Source organism: Suricata suricatta, chromosome 13 (assembly GCF_006229205.1).
Source record: "Suricata suricatta isolate VVHF042 chromosome 13, meerkat_22Aug2017_6uvM2_HiC, whole genome shotgun sequence".
In the NCBI taxonomy this organism is placed as follows: Eukaryota; Metazoa; Chordata; class Mammalia; order Carnivora; family Herpestidae; genus Suricata; species Suricata suricatta.
In genome coordinates, this window is record NC_043712.1 from 32,496,263 (window position 1) to 32,514,877 (window position 18,615).

The window sequence follows — 18,615 nt, forward strand, 5'->3', positions numbered from 1 at the left end:
GTGGGCCCTCCAAGCCAGCCTTGTTGAGGGAGGCCTCCGTTGGGGGTGATGGGACCATCCGCTGCAGACTTGCCTGGCCTAGACCCATGAACCAACGTGGATTTAGAGAATGGAGTGGCGCGTCCTCTTCCCGCTTCCATTGCCCCACCAGGCAGATAGGGCTGGTTAACGTCGGTGTGTGGGGGCACCTCAGAGGCGCGACAGTGCCAAGTGAGCTGTGTCTGGGTGGGGTTGGGTCTGGGACAGAGTATGTGTGTGAGGGCTCCCTGGGTAAAAAAGATCTCTGGCCTCTGATCAGTGGCTCAGTAAGATCCCCTCTGGAAGGTCTTGCTACCCCATTGCACACCTCTTATGATGGGGATCTCACTTGCTGTAAACAGCAGGGAGCTTCTGGTCCTGCTCTGGGCGTAGGGACCACATCTTACTCCTCTTCCTCCACCCTGGGGCTATTATCTGGTCCCTTAAAAATCTGCTCACTTCCAGGCTGTGCAGCCCCAGGCCCAGCACTCTTTTTGTTGCCAGAGCCAAAGGGCGCAGAGGCAAGAGGCAGGAGCTGAGGTGTCTACCCCAGAGCAAGCAGTAGCCTGGGGCTTGCTCAGAACCCACCTACATCAGGACTGGAATGTGTCCCCTGCATTTCCTGCACTTCCAGAGCACTTTGGGTTAGCAGCTGCCTGAGAGGTCTGGAGTGAGAGGAGGGGCCAGAGGAGCCCCTCTCCAGGCCCTGCCTGCTTACACGGCCTCTTCCCCATCTCCTGTTGCCTACTCTGACTGAAGGAGTCGTTTCTGAGAACCAGGTCTGGGCCTTCTGGCCTTTCTTGTCCACTTGGTGACCTGCCCCCACCCAAGAGCTTTCCTACTGCCCAAAGCAGGGAGGGGCTGCCTCGGCAAGTGGTGAGCTCTGTGTCATCAGAGGTATGTGAGCAGAGGCTGGATGAGCACTTGCTGGGGCTGAGCTACCTTTGACTGCAAGTCTGGGATTCTCAGGCTGACTGAGAGTGACCGTGACTGTGCCTTCTGGTCATGGTGGAGCCTCACAGAACCTGGAGCTAGACCACAAATGAGTATTATTACCCCCTCATAAAAACGGACAAAGTATATGTGCTGTCACTTGAACGTAGCTCCAATGCACACACTTAAGTGCTACCTAAGTGTCCTGACATCTCTAGGGATGCATGATCTGGGCTCAGTTTTCCTACTCAATTACTGCAAAGAGGCACCCATTTTGGCCTGATTTAGGGGCATGGCAGATTCTGGCTATTAGAAAGTCATCCTGTACTAATACTTGAAAATGTACAATGGAATTGTGGAATCTCCAGGCTGAAAGGGATCGTAAGAAATCATCTCTCCAAACCCCTCATTGTCTAGATAGGCATCCCCTAGCGCCAGAGGGGATGTGACTTGTCAAAGTTCACACAACAAACCAGCAGCCAAGCCCAGGGATCCTGACTATAAGACCAAAGTATTTGTTTACTTGTTAGGAAACACACACCATGCATATAGTAAGTGCAAGCAGTCTGTATTTATTCCTATAAAATTAGCAAAAACGAAATGCAAAAGGTTAAACCTCTCTGTGGGGATTCTCCAGCAGCATGTAATTTTGCAGGGCAATCTGGCAACCTGTTACAAAAGTCTGTGAAAATGATTCTAACTGCCCTTTGCCCCTAGACTTCTACTTTGAGGACTTTACCCCCAAGGAAGTAACGATATAGAGAGATAAATGTAGTGCGGATATTTATAACAAGTTTTCTTATAGTGGAGCTCTTGGTGTTTTATCTGAGGTTTAATAAACATTTCATTTGAAAAGTACAGTGTAAAAAATAGTAGTACTAGAGCTTATATTGCCGGAATCTGGCCAACATAAAAGCAGTGTGGTCCAGAGGAAAGACCACAAGACTAACGTCAGCAGGCATAGACACCAAGATGAACTCTTGGTGTCTGTGTGACCTTGGGTCAGTTCCTCTCCCTTTCTGGACCTCACTTTCCCCATCTGTGAAATGGGGTAGATTCAGTGATGGCTGAATTTCTTTTGGCTCTCCCAACCCGCCTCTGGACCTAACAGATTTCTGTAACTGAATCCTGTATTGGAACAGTGAACATGGTGACAACCAAAGAATGTTCTAGCCTTCCTTCCCCATCATTAAATGAATCCCCTTAGAGACAAGCAGCTAGCCTTTTTTCACTGGGATGGGGCTTCATCCATCCTTAGACTTTTGTTAGTTCCGAATGACCAGAACCTGGATTGTTTTAAAATGTAGTGTAGCTTTGTTTTTATTTTCTTTGCCAGATAATAGGTGACAAAGGTTTTTCAGGGGGCCCAGGAAATAATGCAGCAAGATCCTCTGTTTGCTATTTTAAGTCTATAGGCTGTCCCTGCTCTGCTTCAGACTGGATGGGAGGTATTTGCAGTCGTACCTAGTATGGAGGGCCAGGAACAGGTGACTTCACTTTTGTGAACAAACATTTATCGGGCACCTGCTGAATGCTGGGCCTTGAGGTGCCCCCAGGAGTCCCGCAGGCTGCCATGAGAAATATATCAAGTTGAACTATGTGAAATGGCCGATATCTGACTGTTTTTGACTTAAAAGACATGGCAATTTCATTCACTTCAGCTTAAATGGAAAAAGGTATAATTAAAGAGCACTGTGCTCCCTACCATAATTGAGAGATTGGCAGGGTGCAGTGGAGACTAGGAAAGTGTGACTATGAGTTTGGAGAAGTCCAAGAGGAAGGGCATGGGAACCTTGCCTTGAAGAATCAATAATAACAATAAGAATAATAACGGCTAGTATTTACTGACTTACCACCGGCCTGATTCTCTCCTAAGTGGTTTACATTCATTCATTTAGTTATTCAACAGTTCTTTTATTAAGCACCCACCTTGTGCTAGGTACTCTCTGGGGTGGGGGCAGAAGTCTTGATAGTAAATAAAAGAGACCCAAAAAAATCTGTCCTAAAGAAACTTAAAATCTAATACAGAAAAAAAGACACAACGAACATAAGCGGAAGGTGGTAAGAGGGATGGAACATGTAAGACACAGGAGTGTGTCTCAGGTGTGTGACGGGGAACGGAAGGAGGGGGCTGCAAGTTTAAGTTAGGGTGGCCTGGGGGACCACTGAGAAGGTAACTTTGGGGCAAAGTCTGGAAGGAGGTGAGAAAGTGAGCTGGGCTGATTTCTGGAGGAGGAGCCATCCAGGTGGAGGGAACGGCCAGTGCAAAAGCCCTGAGGTAGGACCATGCCTGGTGTGTTCAGAGAAGAGAAGGCTAGAACAGAGTGACTGAGAACACAGAGGAGACTGATAAGAGGCGCCACGGGTGGTCAGGTTGTGGGCCCCACCCTGTACATCATGGAATCCTCTAAGTGTGTGAGGGGGTTATTGATAAATAAATAAGCCTAAGTAAACCCTGTGCCAACAGTGGGGCTCAAACTCACGACCCAGAAGTCAAGAGTCACATGCTCTCCTGACTGGGCCAGCCAGGTGCCTCAAAGTGGGGGTGGGGATTCTCTTTTACTCCTCTTTGTCAGTTAAGAATACACAGGTACAGAGACAATAAGTGGCTTGCTAAGACAGTGTCCCACCGAGGTGCTAGACGTTTTAGTAGAGGACTGTGAGGAGCCAGGGGAGGCCTAGGCAAGGGCAGGGCCAAATTTGCGTGTCAGTGCAATTCTTCTGGGGTGCAGAGAGAAGGCTGTGGGAATAATCCAGACCTGGGGTGATGAGTTGGGCACTGAACCAGTGACTGTAGGGGCAGAGGATCCGCCAAGCTCAGGGCTGGGAGTGAGAGGGGATCCAGCCCCGGCGAGCAGGAGGAGGAGGAGGAGGAAGCCAGGCTGGCCTCAGGCTTATTTAATAAATAGCACTTCTCATGTTCTGGGCACCATTTAAAATTTGACTACGGTGACTCATTCAATCCTCAAAGCATGTGGAGGATAGATACTCTCATGATTATTACTCCTGTTTGAAATGGGCATAATAAAGTTAATTTACAAAGAAAGTATATTTGGTTTTTTCTATTATAAATACTTAATGGTAGTGGAGAATTTAGAAAAAAAAGAAAACAGAAAATAAATTACCCATATCTTCTCTTTTCATCTCAGATAATCAATATAAATATTTTGGTGTATTTACTTGTCTTTTTTCTACTACTATCCCCATTTTACAGACGAGGACACTGGGCCCCAGAGAGGTTGGGCAGTTTGCACAGAGTCTGACATTTGAACCCATGTCATCTGGCTCCAGTGTCCAGGGCCTTAATCACTGCATTGTGCTCCCTGGAATGTCAGTTGGTGGGTTCCATTGAGACGCAGACACCCCCCACTCGCCCCACCCTGGCTTCGTTTCACAGATAGGGAAAGTGAGGCCCAGTGAAAGCCAGGGCCTTGCTCAGCATCCCTCACGCAGGTGGGAGCAGATATGTGAGGTCCCATTCTAATAAGACATAGGATGCTGAGAACTGGTGCAGGGTTGATGTGTCCGCTGCTTTCAGCCTGGCCTTGAGCCCAGAGCTTGCAGGGGGCTGGCAAGGGGCATGCATGACCTGCCCAGAGGGAGTGCCCAGGACTGCCAGGGCAGGCCCGTGTTCCCTGAGCTCCAGAGTCTCATCCCTCCAGCCGGCCCTGGGTGGGGAGGGAGAGGCTGGGGCTGTGCCGAGCCTGCAGGCCCCCTGGGAGTTGTCTCGTGTACTCTGACTGTGCATTTCTTTCTGGCCCCGGTGCCAGCACACTCCTGGAGCCGCCTGCTGCGAGGGGTGCAGTCCTGGCATCCAGTCCCAGCACAGCTAACAGCTGAGCCTTGGGCCAGGGGCTTGCCCACCCGCCCTACCTGCAGAATGGCATCACAATGGTGCCAGCTGCAGGATGAAGTGAGGTGCAGGTGGAAAGTGCAGGCACACGGAGGTGCTCAATAGATGGCCAAGTCCTGTTGCTGTTCCTAAGGCTTCTCCAGGGTGTGGGCTGGGGCTGGGGGATCAAGCCTGCTCCAGCCAGAGCCCCCTCCATGACACTCCCCTTCACACCTGGCTGAACCAGGTAAGGCCCAGCCAGTGCACGAGGAGGCGGAAATGAACCTCGGGCAGTGCCTTGGAGTCCAAGATTGCAGACAACAAAAGACCCAGTGAAACGAAAGAAGCCACGCCTCTGAGGAGGGAGACCTGACCTGGCCAGGACCGTGCTCTGTAGGCAAGTCCTGTCCCTTCTTTATGCCCCTTGTTCTCACCCATGAAGTGAGGAGAATATTTCCCCCCTCCTGGAAACCCAGGAGCTGCGGGCCCTCAGAGAGGGGCATCTGACCTCGCCTGGGGTGGGGCTGGAGGTGGGGAAGGCTCCCGGAAGAGGTGATGTCTGAGCTGGTTCGTTAGTGGGAGTAGAGTCAGCCAGACTCTGGAGGGGAGGGAAGCAAAGAAGATCATGGGGTAAATGGCCCACCTCTCTGAGCCTCAGCTTAGTCTGTAAAATGGGTCAAACGTAAATACCTGCTTTATCTAATTTTTAGGGTGGTTGTGCGGGTCAACATTGGATAAAGAGCATAGAAGTGCTTTTGAACCGTAAAATGCCCAGCACGTGTTCATTGTTGTTTATTGTGATGTCTGGAGCCCACTGAGGTTAGGGAAGTACATCCTTCTGGGTCTCAGAGGACATCTGGTCTATTAGCAGGCCTCCAGTCAAGTCCAGCAGGGGCAGGCAGCTTCCACTTACCGCACACCCCTTGATTTAAGAGCTCATGAGTATTTCATGACCCAATCACAGCCCTTTCCCATGGAAGGGGGAACAACCATGAGCCTCGGGGACCTAGTGGAGGTGGGCTGAGGCACTGCCAGGGGAAGGGGTGGAGGACAGGGGGATGCATGAGATCACAGATTATCCTAGAGGCCCATTCATTCATTTCCTATGAAGTTATTTTTCAATTAACTTTTTTGAATGAGACCTTTATTCATGAATTGATTACTGAGTGCTAGGGATACAGAGCAGAGCAAAACAGACATAGGTCTTGCCCAGGTAGGCTTCCCGGCCATAGGAGAAGGGCAGGAACCCTAAGGTCCCACAAAACCGGGAACAAGTGCATGAGGGAGAAGAGAGGGCATCAAAGCTTGCAGAGCAGAGAATGTGTGTAACTCAGCATCACTGCATAAGGCTATTCTAAGGGAAGGATGAATAGGGAGTAATCGGGTAGAGGTGGGAAGGGGAGGGTGCTGGACAGAAGAGACAGCCCTGGGCGGAACGGAATGGACCTTTGAGGAATTAAAAGCACTGAGCATCTCCAGCTCTGATTCCTGGGCAGAGGAGGCTGGAGGGGTGGCGTGAGCCAGACCCTTTGGTCCTGGAGTGATGGCCATGGAGTGGCATGCTCCGATCGACATCTTTTGAAAAGATTGGGGGCAGATGGTTGGTTGGTAAGACTAAGTGTGCAGGTGAGAGCGGCTGGTAGCAGTGGGAGTGGAGCAAAGGGGATGGTATAAAAGGTGTTCGGAGAGAGAGGGCATTAGTGATGGATTGGCTGAATACAGCGAGGAGGAGGCCACACAGGTGACCCCCAGGATCTGACTTGCCTGGCTGCACCTTCGCCCTCACATGACGTGCGGAAGGAAGAGAGAGAGCTGTATCTGGGAAACCGTCACCCCATTTGGCACTTCCTGTCCTGGTTTGCATTTTGTCTGTTTTTTCCCCCCAGCCCTAGGTGGGTCTCCTGGTTTGTCCAGCACCGGAGTTGTGCCAGATAATGGGGGAAGTAGTCAGCGGGCAAAGGTTTCAGGGTGAGGGTGAGGTGATGGGCCATGGCGCCAGTGGGAGGAGAGAGGAGCAGATGCGGGGGAAGTAGATTGGGGCTAGTGATGGGTCATCTCTCGGGTGCAGGCTGTGGGGCCGCGTACCAGGTTACCGGGGCACAGGAAGCAGGCATCATGGCAGGTGGATGTCCCATGGCCCAGATGCCATCCCTAGAGCTGGTCTTTCAGAAAAGCTGGATCCAAGCTTGGTGGCAGAGTCGAAGCAGCGCCGAATGGCTTCAGTCCCCCTGGAGAGCGGTCTGTGGTCCTGGGCTCTCTCCTTGGGTCTGAACCTGTTTTATCGATCTAACAGGGGTGCCAACAATGGCCTGCTCACATCTGGCAGGTGAAAGGAGGCTGAGGTGGGGAGGTTGTGTGGTCAGCAAAGGGGGCGCGTGAAGTCCTTACTATGGAAGCAGGTGGAACATTTTCACGTGATGACAAAGTGCAAGGTGTGGCCAAGAGAAGGCATGACTGAGGACAAGGAAAGAAGGTCATTTGGAGATGATGTGGTCCTTGTATGGGGGGAAACTGAGGCTGGAGAGGATCTGGGACTTGTCTGAGGTCACACAGCGAGGACGTGGCTCTCCAGGTGTGGCTGGATTTACTGCGGGTTCCAGATTTCAGAGCGTGGTTCCTTTCCTCATCTTCCATGGGGAGACTGCTGCCATCTACAGCCTACGCTGGGGGTCAGGAGGCCTAGGCGGGGGGTCATGGCCAAGGAGGGGGGAGGGTGTGCAGGGAGACTCTGAAAGAGCGGCTAAGCTGAGCCTTGTAGCAGCTGAACGTGCAGAGAGGAGGGAGGGCCTTATTGGCAAAAGAAGCAGTGCAGGCTGAGGGCTGGCGAAGGGACGGACACTGAGCCTACTGGGGATGTGGCGAACATACGGTCCGTTTGGCTCAGTCTAGGGAATAGTACTGGGTACTGGCCGGTTGCCAAGGGCCGGTGGGTGGGAGCAACCTGCCCTGGCAGGGAGGAGCATTTTTTTCATTGACACTGTTTAGAGTTGCAGGCATATCATGATAATAAAAAGTCAGACTTTTAGTAGGTCTTATTACTGTTTTTCAGTTCTCTATAGAAAAGGCACCCCCGTTTTGTCTGCACCCAGGCCTATTGCCCTTGTCTCCCCGTTTTCTCTCCCCTACCTCGCCCACCTCTCTTCCTGGTTTGTGGCTAGGCCAGATCTCGGCCTTGAATGCCCAACTGAGAAGCCCTGGAAGGTTTTGGAGTAGGGGAATGCTTCCAGCTCGTGGTAGCCCCAGGGGCCTCGGCTTAGGGGAAGGCAGGTGACGGGGTTAGAACAGCCTGGAGGAGGCAAGGAGGAGATGGGAGATGGAGGATAGGAGCAGGGGAGGATTTCAGGCATGCCCCAGAAGGCCCAGGACCCATATCCACAGCTGCCCGCCACCACACCAGGCCCCTGGGGCGCCACTGGGCTGCAGAGGCTCCCAGTCCTGCGTAACCGGGGCCGCGGCCAGCAGTCAAAGGCAGAATTCTCAGGCTCTGGGAGCACCAGATCTCACGCCCCTACACAAGACCTCCAGGGTGTAAGGACGGCAGTAACGCCCCTCAAGAGCCGCCTCCCAGCCTGCGCAGGTGTCAACAGGCCCTTCTGGGTACCCAAACAGCAGTCTGTGAGCTGGGTTTGACTGGTCCCATTTTACAGATAGAAACCAAGGCTTCAGAGTGAGGCAGAGTAACTCCTGGAGCTGTGGCCTGCCGATAGCTCCACGTCCCTCCATTCTGCTAGCATGTGTAACTTTGCTGGGACACGCGCCTCCATGCCACCCACAGCCACCCTCAGAGCCAGCAGGTGATTTGTGGCACGGGGGACAGAGCCACAGAGGGCTGAGAGGTGCAGGGACCTGTGAGCGGCCCAGTAAGAGGCAGGACTGCAGCCAGGACAGGGAAGCAGCCGGTTTTAGCATCAAGATCTAGAGATTTGCGTTCTTCCTGGGATCTGCTACCGACCAGCCAGGTGACATTGGACAAGTTAGATCCCTTCCTGAATCCTTGTATCCTCATCTGAAAAGGGAGGTTAGACTAGATGATCTTTGCCGTCCTATGCAGCCTGAAAATCCTCTCTTGAGAGTTTCCCCGGCTTCTGTCCTGGTGGCCTCCAAAGTGAGGTATGCACGCTCATTGGGGTGCAGGAAAAAAATAATATCTAACAAGAAAATCATTCAGCTTTGCTCGTGTTTGCCACGTACAGACCTGCTGACACCATGCAGAGTGTCAGAGAGCCTCATGCTTCATGTCTCCAGAAGTCTCTGGAGAGACGGGGGAAAGCCCTCTGAGAAAGGATGGCAAGGACACCCCTACCTTTTGATTTGTTTTCAGCAGTTTATTACAATTAATTTATCCAGGTTAATCCAGAGTAATTAATCCGGATTGGATTTATGGATTATATTAACCAGTTCTAATAAATGAATCCTCACAAAATGGGCAAGTGGTTTTGGAAGATTCCTAGCTGAGTGGTGGGCTGGTCGTTAGTGGTTCTGATAATCCTGGTAAGAGTAGACAAGAAGTTCACCCTTGGGTTTCCAGCAAGATCGCATCGGCAGCCACTAGAGGAAAGAAACAAGGACAAGCTAATCAAGTCTGATAAGAAGTCATCTCACGATGTTTTTAAACTAGAGAAACGTTATTTGAAACTTACAGTCACTCTGGTTAATGATGAATCTCGCTTCATGTTCATGCTATGCCTCGCAGCTCCCAATGATAGTTACTTGCATATAATATGAAATATTGGCAGGTGTGGGGGGGACGCATTTTTTTTTTCTCTTTGGAAGGAGCATATGATTAAAAAAAAAAGTCCCCCTTGCTGTAGCCTCCTGGTCCTTTTCTATGCAGCTGCCTCTTCTGACAAACCACCGCATATGTGATCAAACTTTGTTCAAGTGGGGTGTGATTTCTCCATTTCTCTACACATTCCCAGGGCAGCGACCCCATGGCTACCTTTGAGCCCACAGAGGCCAGCACAGGGTCTGTCTCCAGCTGGAGTCACAGAAAATGTAGGGTGAGTCGATGTGCCCCGATTTACCTTTCCCACTGTGGGGGCTGCTGCCGTGTTGACCTTTCTCACAGCAAAGATTTGGGGGTCTGTCTTTTCTTTTGAACCTAAGGCGCCCCATCTTTCTTAACCTAAACCACACTCTGGAGGAGTACAGCCCACCTTCCAAAGGTCTCGCCTCCAGGAGGGTCCAGCTAGGGTGAATGACCCCCCCACCCCCACCCCAGCCTCACAATTCGATTTTTCTTCCCCAGCCATCCTTGGAATTTGTCCCTCTGAGGTCAGCAACACGGATAAGAAATAATATTTGGTGCGGTATCCAGACACAGGATCAAAGGAAACTTTGTTTCATGTCTTGGAGGACTCTCCTGGGCTAGGGTGGCAGGAATCTGAATCCCGATCCTGGTTCTTCCCTGTATGGATGGCCCTGGGCAAGCTGACTCAGTTTCTCTTTCTGCACCCCATGAGCTCTTGGGGTCTGGCCAGTGCTACCCTTCTAAGAAGCGAATCTGGGATCTTTGGGGGGGACCTGCTCTACCGAGTGGTTCTCAGCCCCCATCTGGAGGGTTTTAGTAGTCTGGGCTCCAACCTGGGTAAGAGATGGGGAGCTCCTCATAGGAGCATAATGGGGAGGTGACCAACACGGGGAGAAGTTAGGAAACGTAGTCACACAAAGAACTCCCCGACCCGGGTGGAACCATCCCGGAGGCTCGTGGTCAGGAGCCTCAGATCTCTGAAGGGTTGTCGTGGGGCAAAGGCAAAGGATGTGATTGGTGGGGCTCAAGGGATGGAAGCAGGGCAGTAGGGGAAATTGAGGATTTCCTCTCTGTAGAAGGAGGAAGTCTAACAGTTGAGTTGCTCTGTCCCCGGAAGGAGTGAGCTTTCCATCACTAGAATGGCACAAGCCAAGACTCTCAGACTTTTCAGACAGGGGGACAGAGCTGGGCTGGATACCTCCCTGGGTCCCTGACACTGGGCAGTCTTGAAATATTTTATCTGTTTTTTCTCCCAATGTAATAAGATCATTTGAGAGAGGGAGTTAGTGTGCCTGGCTAAGAATTAGATTAGATAAGAATTAGAGCTTTAGGCTCTAAATCAGCACGAAGTGGCAGGGGGAGGAATACAAGGCTTTCTCTGTTTCCAGCCTGTTAAGGGGGTTTGGGTATCACCCAGCACAGGTGATCCCCTCCACCCCCAAATCTTTAGATCTTTAAGTATTGCCACTTAGAGGAGAAAGAAAGGACATGGACACTTTGTGCTTCTGGTTTAGTCTGTAAGCCCCGTTCACCTGTCATTTTTGCTAAATGTTCATTTCAATCCCTTAATACAGTTAAATACCTTAGAACAGTGCCCAGCTCACAGTGAGCACTCAGGAGAAGTTACTATTATTACTTATTTTGAATTTATCTTGAATTTGCCATGTGCCAGGCAGTGTTCTGAGTGCTTGTCAGATACGAACTCATTTCCTATTACCCTTCCACGTCGCAATGGCGAAACCTGAGGCCTGGAGAGGTTGACGAGCCTGCCCACGGGGTCCCAGCTGGGTGTGTGGTGAGACCGGTGTTCGAGCCTGGCGGGTGGGCCCCGACCATGTCTGTCACCATCTCTGCTGCCTCTCCATGTGGTCCCATTGTGCAATAAAGAAACAGAACTCCTTTGCCTTCATTCCGCCTGCAGAGCCTCCCTAAAGCCTCAGGAGGGTGGCAGGCAGGGATGCACATTCCCGTTGTACAGACGGAGCACCAGGGCCCAGAGAGGGACAATGACTTGAGTAGGGTCACACGGCAAATGGTGGCAGAGCAGACTGGCGTGGGGCCCCTGGTCTCAGAATGGCTGTGTACCTCCCCTGCACAGAGCGGAGCTCAGAGCTGAAGCTGGAGGGAGCCCCGGTTAGCAGGCACTGCTCCCTCAAGGGCTTTTCCTTCGCCAGGAGCAGCTGGAGCTGGGTCCGCACAGGGACAGTGAGCAGAGGGAAGAGGATGGGAAGAGCCTCCCCTCTGATCGGGGAATGGTCCTCCAGGCCCTTCCTGAGAGCACCGGGGAGTGCCGTGAGGCACCCTACAGCACCGCTTCTGCCCTGATGGGCCAGGAGTGAAAGGGGGGCCCTCTGCTGGGGCAGGAGGATCAGCACCCCCACCCCCCGCCAGGGAAGGTATAGCAGAAGCAGAGGTGGAACTGGTCCAAGGTGCACTGGAGAGCTGGGCCGTGATGCCTAGGTGATGCCAGCTCTTTTCTTCCTTTTTTTTTTATTGTGGCAGAATATGCATGGCATAAAATTTACCATTGCAACCAGTTTTAGCTCTGTGAGATGAAGTACATTCACACCGTTGTACAACCAGCACCACTGTGGTTTTAATTTTAATTTTTTTAATGTTTTTTTATTTTTTGAGAGACAGAGACAGCACAAGCAAGGGAGGGTCAGAGAGAGAGAGAAACAGAATCTGAAGCAGTCTCCAGGCTCTGAGCTAGCTGTCGGCACAGAGCCCAACACAGGGCTCACACCCACGAACCATGAGATCATGACCTGAGCTGAAAGCGGACGCTTAACCGACTGAGCCACCCAGGTGCCCCTATTTTTAATTTTTTTAATGTTTATTTATTTTTGAGAGAGAGAAAGGGAGAGAACAGAGTGTGAGTGGGGGAAGGGCAGAGACAAAAGGAGACGCAGAATTTGAGGCAGGCTTCAGGTTCTAAGCTGTCAGCACAGAGCCCAACGTGGGGCTTGAACTCCCAAACTGTGAGATCATGACCTGAGCCGAAGTCAGATGCTTAACTAAGTCAGGCGCCCCTGATTTTTAAATTTTGGCATCACAATAGCCTACAGTATTCTTTCATGGTTTTGCTGACGTGTATTAATGAAAAGTGTGCATTAGGCACTAAAATGATCATACTTGACACAAAGGACCATGTGTAGGTGCTTCCCCATGCCAGCATGGCTTTAAGACATTTTAAATTAATAAACTCATTGAATCTTTACAGTTTCCTTATAAGTTAGGTTCCGTTATTGACCCCGGTTTACAGATGAGAAGACAGAGAAGTTGAGTATCTATCCCCAAATCCCTCCCTGGCTCTTGTCTGGGCCCACAAGTTGCTACCGTTTATTGAGGACTCACTGTGTGCAAGGCTAACTGCTCTGGTCGGCCTCGGCCCCATTTCATAGCAGCCTGGCGAGGAGGTAAGTCTCTGTGTGGTTCCAAGACATAGAGAAAGTGATCTGGGTTTATATCTGGGTCTCTGACTCTGAAGCCTGTGTCTTGACCACCTGGCCTCGATGCCTGCTGTCCAGTGAGGCTGTCATCAGAATGCTGGCCTCAGCCCATGTTTATAGAGTGAGAATATGTGAGAGACAGAAAGCCAAGGATCACAGGCCCAAGTGGCCCTGCGTTCGGAAGTGGCTGTGTGTTCGTGGATCTTCAGAGGGCAGGGTCCTGCTGTCTGCCCGGTATTTGTGTAACCTCAGAAAAGTGACTCCGCTGCTCTGAGCTGACCACAGCTTGTTCCGTCCATGAGATGGGGGGTAATCCCTGCCACCCCTAGGCGGATGTGAATCCTACCTACACTCCCCACCCCCGAAAGGTGGAAATGAATTGTGCAGTGAAAGGGAAGGACTGCGCAGACTGTAGAGCAGGGTTGTGGAGCAGTGGCTCTCAGAGTGGTCCCCAGACCTGCTGCATCATTGTCCCCTCGGAACTTGGTAGAAATGCAGGATCTCAGGTTCCACTACTAAACTGCTAAATCAGAAACTCTTGGGTGGGCCCAGCAGTCTGGAAGTTACTCAGCCTTCCGGATGATTCTGATGCACTCTCAGGTTGAGACCCACTGCTAGAAATCTTCCTGCAAAATGTGAATTGAGATACTGTCACCGGTCCCACCAGAGTCAGTCTTGGGCCAGATGTGCCTCTTCAGCGTGGGGTGCTGGCGTCTTTGCTGTCCTCTTCGGCCTCACTCCTGCCCGCCCTGGCCCACAGGCCCCGTCTGAACAAATGATCTGGAGGGAGCTCAGGGAGGCTGGAAATGGGGAGACGCTGGCCTCACCGTCCTCTCCTGGCCACGGTTGCAGCCAGCACCGGAGGAATTAATTGATTAAGACTGAGCTTTTATATCCACATTAATAAGCAGGGGAGGGAGAAGCAGGAAGGAATTGCCCAGCACCCTCCGACGTGTGCAGCTGAGCTGGAAAGCGGAGTACTGGGCTGGCCAGGCGTGTGCAGGAAACAGGCAGCCTCTTGGCTATATCTGGAGACTCTTAGCACAGGGAAACGGGTTGAGAGAAGAAAGGAAACTATCTCCTGGTGTCAAACCCCAGCTGCTGAGACGTGGCCTCCTGGCTCCGCTCCTGTCTCAAATTGCTCAGACCTGTGGAGGCAGAGCTGACTTTGACTCCTGGTCAGCAAATCAGTGGATCTGCAGGCTCCCCTAATCAGGCATGATTTCTTCCCCACCCCACGTAGGATGAGAGGGAGAGGGAGAGAACACAAGCAGGGGAGAGGCAGAGAGAGAGAGGAAGAGAATCCCAAGCAGGCTCTCAGTACTGACAGCGCAGGGCTCGAACCCAGGAACCATAGATCATCTCCTGAGCTGAAATCAAGAGTCAGATGCTTAACAGACTGAGCTACCCAGGTGCGTCCTCCTGAGCCTCAGAATCTTCACCCTCCTCCTCTTCACCGTGCTCCACAGCCCCTCTAGCCAACTGGAGTCAGGCAGGAAACAAAACCCACTTCACCCACTTATTTCTTCCTTAGACACAAGCCCAAAGTGAGGAAAGAAAATACTTTCTCCAGCCAACTATTCTAACTACCTAAATACGCAGTATCTCTCACCTTGCCACACCTTCCCATGGTCCAGGGTCAAGTCCTTAGCCAGTATTCAGAGCCCTTGCTGGTACCTTGCTGGCCTGGCCCTCACTACCCCCTTGCCCTTGCCCAGACCCCAGACTCCACCCTTGTGGTTCCCACGCCATGCACCCCGTCCACCTGGAATACCTTCCCTTCACTCTGAGCTCAGCTGGCTCTACTCAGCCTTTAAGGCTGGGCTCAAGCAGGCCTGCCCAGAGGCCCTCGCTGACTCCTGGGATTTCTCCCTCCCTGCTGCAGCCTGCTCAGTCCCATTCGCCCTGAACCGTGCTCGCTGGTTACACGTCGGGCTCTCCCGTCACCCTGAGCCCCTGAGGGAGAGAAGCCCCTGCCAGGGTCATTCTTGCCTTTTCCCACACAGTGCCCAGCACAGGTCAGGCTCTGGGAGGGCCCCAGTAATGCAGGTTGAAGTCACCTTGGGCCCCACGTCCCTGCCCCAGGGCAGGGTGGGAGGTGACTTGTGGGCCAGAGGTGAGGGCCCACTGACAATAGAATGCAGGCCCCTGGCAGGTGCCATCCCAGAACTGGGGCTGTAGGCCTTCCGCTCACTGTGGGACCCTGAGCCGGGCACTCTCTCTGTCTGGGCCTCAGTGTGCCTCTCTGTCCAAAGACAAATTCAGAAGCTCTGCTGGGGAATGGACGGTGAGGAGGAAGTGGAAACTCCAGATTTTCAACCTCCTGGAGGTGGGTTTAGAAAGTCTCCAGTGACCCTTGTACCTCGAAACTCTCAGATAAGGAGATTGTGGGGCAATAAATCTGCATGGAGTATTGGTCTGGGCCTGATTTGGGGGAATAAATAGGAAGAAGCTGTGTTCTGTGTCTCCAGAGGAGCCAGGCAGGAAGGGCACCAGCGCTCACAGGACTGGGATAGCTGGTAGATGACAGCTCTGTCACCCTCACAGTCCTGGGCTTTGGTGCGTGTGGACTGGAGAGCCCTCAGCAGACGTCCTCACAGATGGGCAAGGTAGGAGTGTTACCTGCCTGAGAACACAGAACCTGAGAGGGGCTGAGGTTTGCTCAAGGTCATGGGGTAAATTGGCATCAGAATCAAGACTCTCCAACATGACCAGCACGCTTGCTATGAAAATGACAGGCCCAGCTCCCTGCCCCAAACGTCCAAGGGGGCTCAGGGGAGGCTGGTGGCATGAGTGGAAGCTAGCCCAGGAGCCGGGTGGGTCTCCCCCTGGGTGCCTGCTTGTGGACAGAGGGGAAGACCCTTCAGACTTGACAGACTGATGGGTGAATGGCTGGATGAATGGATAGAGAAGGAACATGGGCACAGGACCAGAGAACGGAAGAGGGCAACCATAGGCGAGCTCTTACTTGGTACTAGACGTTTTTAAGATAGTTTGCAGCCATTATCTCATTTAATCCTTGGCAAGACTCTGTGAGGTAGATATTAGGGTACCCTTTTACAGATCTGCATGCTGAGGCCCAGAGACAAGTGGAGGTCCAGAATTGCAACCCGATTCTCCTCTTTCCCTGCCCTGGGCAGCCTCATAGGATAGAGAGTGTCCCTTCCTGGTTGTGCTGTTTGAACTGGGCCCAGGAAGTGGGTATGAGAGGAAGGGCATCCTAGGAGCCCAGCCAAGTGCCTACCATGGGCTTACCTGGGCTGATCCAGTTGGAGGCAGAGTGAAGGGGGCATGAGCACAGGTGGCATGTCTGGGAAAACACTATGCTTTGAGAGGGGAGCAGATAAGCCAGTTTGGCTGAAGGGGGATTCTGTGGGGATGAGGAGATGCAGCGGGGGACAGTGGAGGCGGGAATGCAGGGCCCCACAACCCCAGTCCAACAGGGAGCTTTCTCCTAAGGCCAGAGAGGACCTGGGGTGTGTCTTAAGGGAAATGACAGTGTCAGAATGAGGGCAGGAAAGGAGCCCTGGGCTGGGGTGGGGGAGAAATGGAGTTACCCAGAGAAAAGGCTGCCCAGGTTTTGCAAGGCTTGAGGGAGGCGAAGAACAGCTGGGGGGCGTGAGGCAGGGGCGGTTAGGCCATCTTCCGAGACAGGGACCTGGCTCTGGGGAGTGTCAGCTGTCAGGAGGTGGGGCTCCTTTGGCCCTAATCTCATCAGGAGGAGAGAGGCATTTTCTTGGCTGTGTCTCCGGCTCAATCTGTACTTCCTGTGGGCCTGCGGGGAGGCATCCGTGCTGGACCAGAAGGATCGGAGGCCTGGAGGCAGGGAGACGGGGGCAGAGGAGGGGAAGCATGGCAGAGAGGACCTGGAGATAGGACTGCTTTTACTTCTGGCTGCTGGAGCCTCTGCCTCCCCGTGGATACCCCCCGGGGGTATTGGAGGTCCGACTGGCTGGGGGTGGGGGGTTGTCCTGAAACAGTGTCCAGGCTTTCCTGTGTGGGCTGTGCTGATGGAGAAAACCAACGGGCCGCCCCTCTCTTCCCCGCCTACCTCTTCCTCCCCCACCAAGAGCCCCGGTCACCTCAGCACAGGGCTGAGCCAGGCGGCTGGTTTCCACCCCAAGGGTCCAGCCACAGAGATGCACACATATACTCTTCCGGTTCTCTTGACTGAGAGGGATTGTTAGTTAGCTTCTCTTGGGGGTTTGTCTGTTCCCTCCATTGACACGGTGAGCGCCCGGGATCAGAACTCTGTGCCTCGCGTCTGTCTTGAACAAATCCCGAAAATGTTGGGCCTTCAACACATACCTATCACATCTCATGTTAATCAAATCTTAGTGTCCTGTAAACACTGGGACCACAGCAGTCTTTTTTTTTGTTTGTTATTTATTTTTTAGAGAGGTTGGGGGAGGGGCAGAGAGAGAGGGAGCCACAGCATCCAAAGCAGGCTCCAGGTTTCTGAGCTGCCAGCACAGAGCCCAACGCGGGGCTCAAACTCACAAACGGCGAGATCATGACCTGAGCTGAAGGCGGACACTCAACTGACTGAGCCACCCAGGTGCCCCAAGGGACCACAACAGTCTTAATAAACATGTCAAGTGCTAAGTATGTACCCAGCATCACTCCATGTGCTGTGTGGATTCTCTCATTTAATCGTCTGGACAGCCCTGAGAAAGAGTATGAATCCAGAACTAAACAGCTTGGCTTCAAATTCCAGCTCAGCCGCCTACAGCTGTGTGATTTTGGACAAACTGCTTCACCTCTCTGAGCCCCCAGTGTCTCATCTGTAAAAATGGGCTGATAACAGTACTTAGGGGACTGCCATGAGGATTAAGTTAGTACACACATCATGCTTTGTACAGAGTATGCAATATGTTAGCTCTTATCTGTTACTATGCCTGATTTTACTGGTGAGGAAATGGACACATTAAGTTAACCTGCCCCAAGCCACACGCGTGTGGTGGATGCACTCCGACAATACACTTCGAGTGGGCACCCAGTAGCCACAGGTGGCCACTGAGCACTTGAAATGCGGCTAATGTGATCGAGGAGGTGCATTTTACACTTGATTTCCTTTTAATTCCTTTTTTAAGTTACAGCTTTAATATTTATTCATTTTTGAGAGAGACAGAGCACAAGTAGGGGAGGGGAGAGAGAGAGGGAGACACAAAATCCAAAACAGACTCCAGGCTCTGAGCTGTCAGCACAGAGCCAGACACAGGGCTCAAACTCACAAACTGTGAGATCATGACCTAAGCGGACGTCAGGCACTCAACCAACTGAGCCACTCAGGCAACCCCCCCCCTTTTAATTCATTTTGACTTTAACATAAAGCCACAAGGTCCCCATGTTGGGCAGAGCCGGTACACCCAGTGATCTGATGTCAATGATTCTCATGTGGGCATGAAATCACAGTCCACAGCTCTGTGCTTTAGCAGTCTAAGATCATGCCATGTCCTGTCTCCTTGCTCCCAGCCATTTCCCCAAGAGGTGAAAACACGTGGAGAGCAGTGACAGAACTGCCCAGCCCTCTCTGCGTGCCGCATCCCGGTCCCAACACGAGGCCTGGCCCAGAATAAGCACTAAGCCAATACCAGGTGAAGATTGCTGATTGAATTAAGTCAGGTTCA

The 18,615-nt window shown here is 52.3% G+C and overlaps 1 protein-coding gene across 3 annotated transcripts in view; it reads left to right on the forward strand.

The window, feature by feature from the left end:
• The first annotated feature begins 4,912 nt into the window (after positions 1–4,912).
• Positions 4,913–18,615, forward strand: part of CORO2A (coronin 2A) — a 43,820-nt gene continuing 30,117 nt past the window's right edge. For 2 of the 3 annotated variants that reach the window (XM_029920801.1, XM_029920800.1), the window contains exon 1: positions 4,915–5,180. The gene's annotated coding sequence lies outside the window, so the exon portion shown is untranslated. Of the gene's footprint in view, positions 5,181–18,615 lie in introns of all 3 variants that reach the window. The other variant, XM_029920802.1, reaches the window with a different exon arrangement.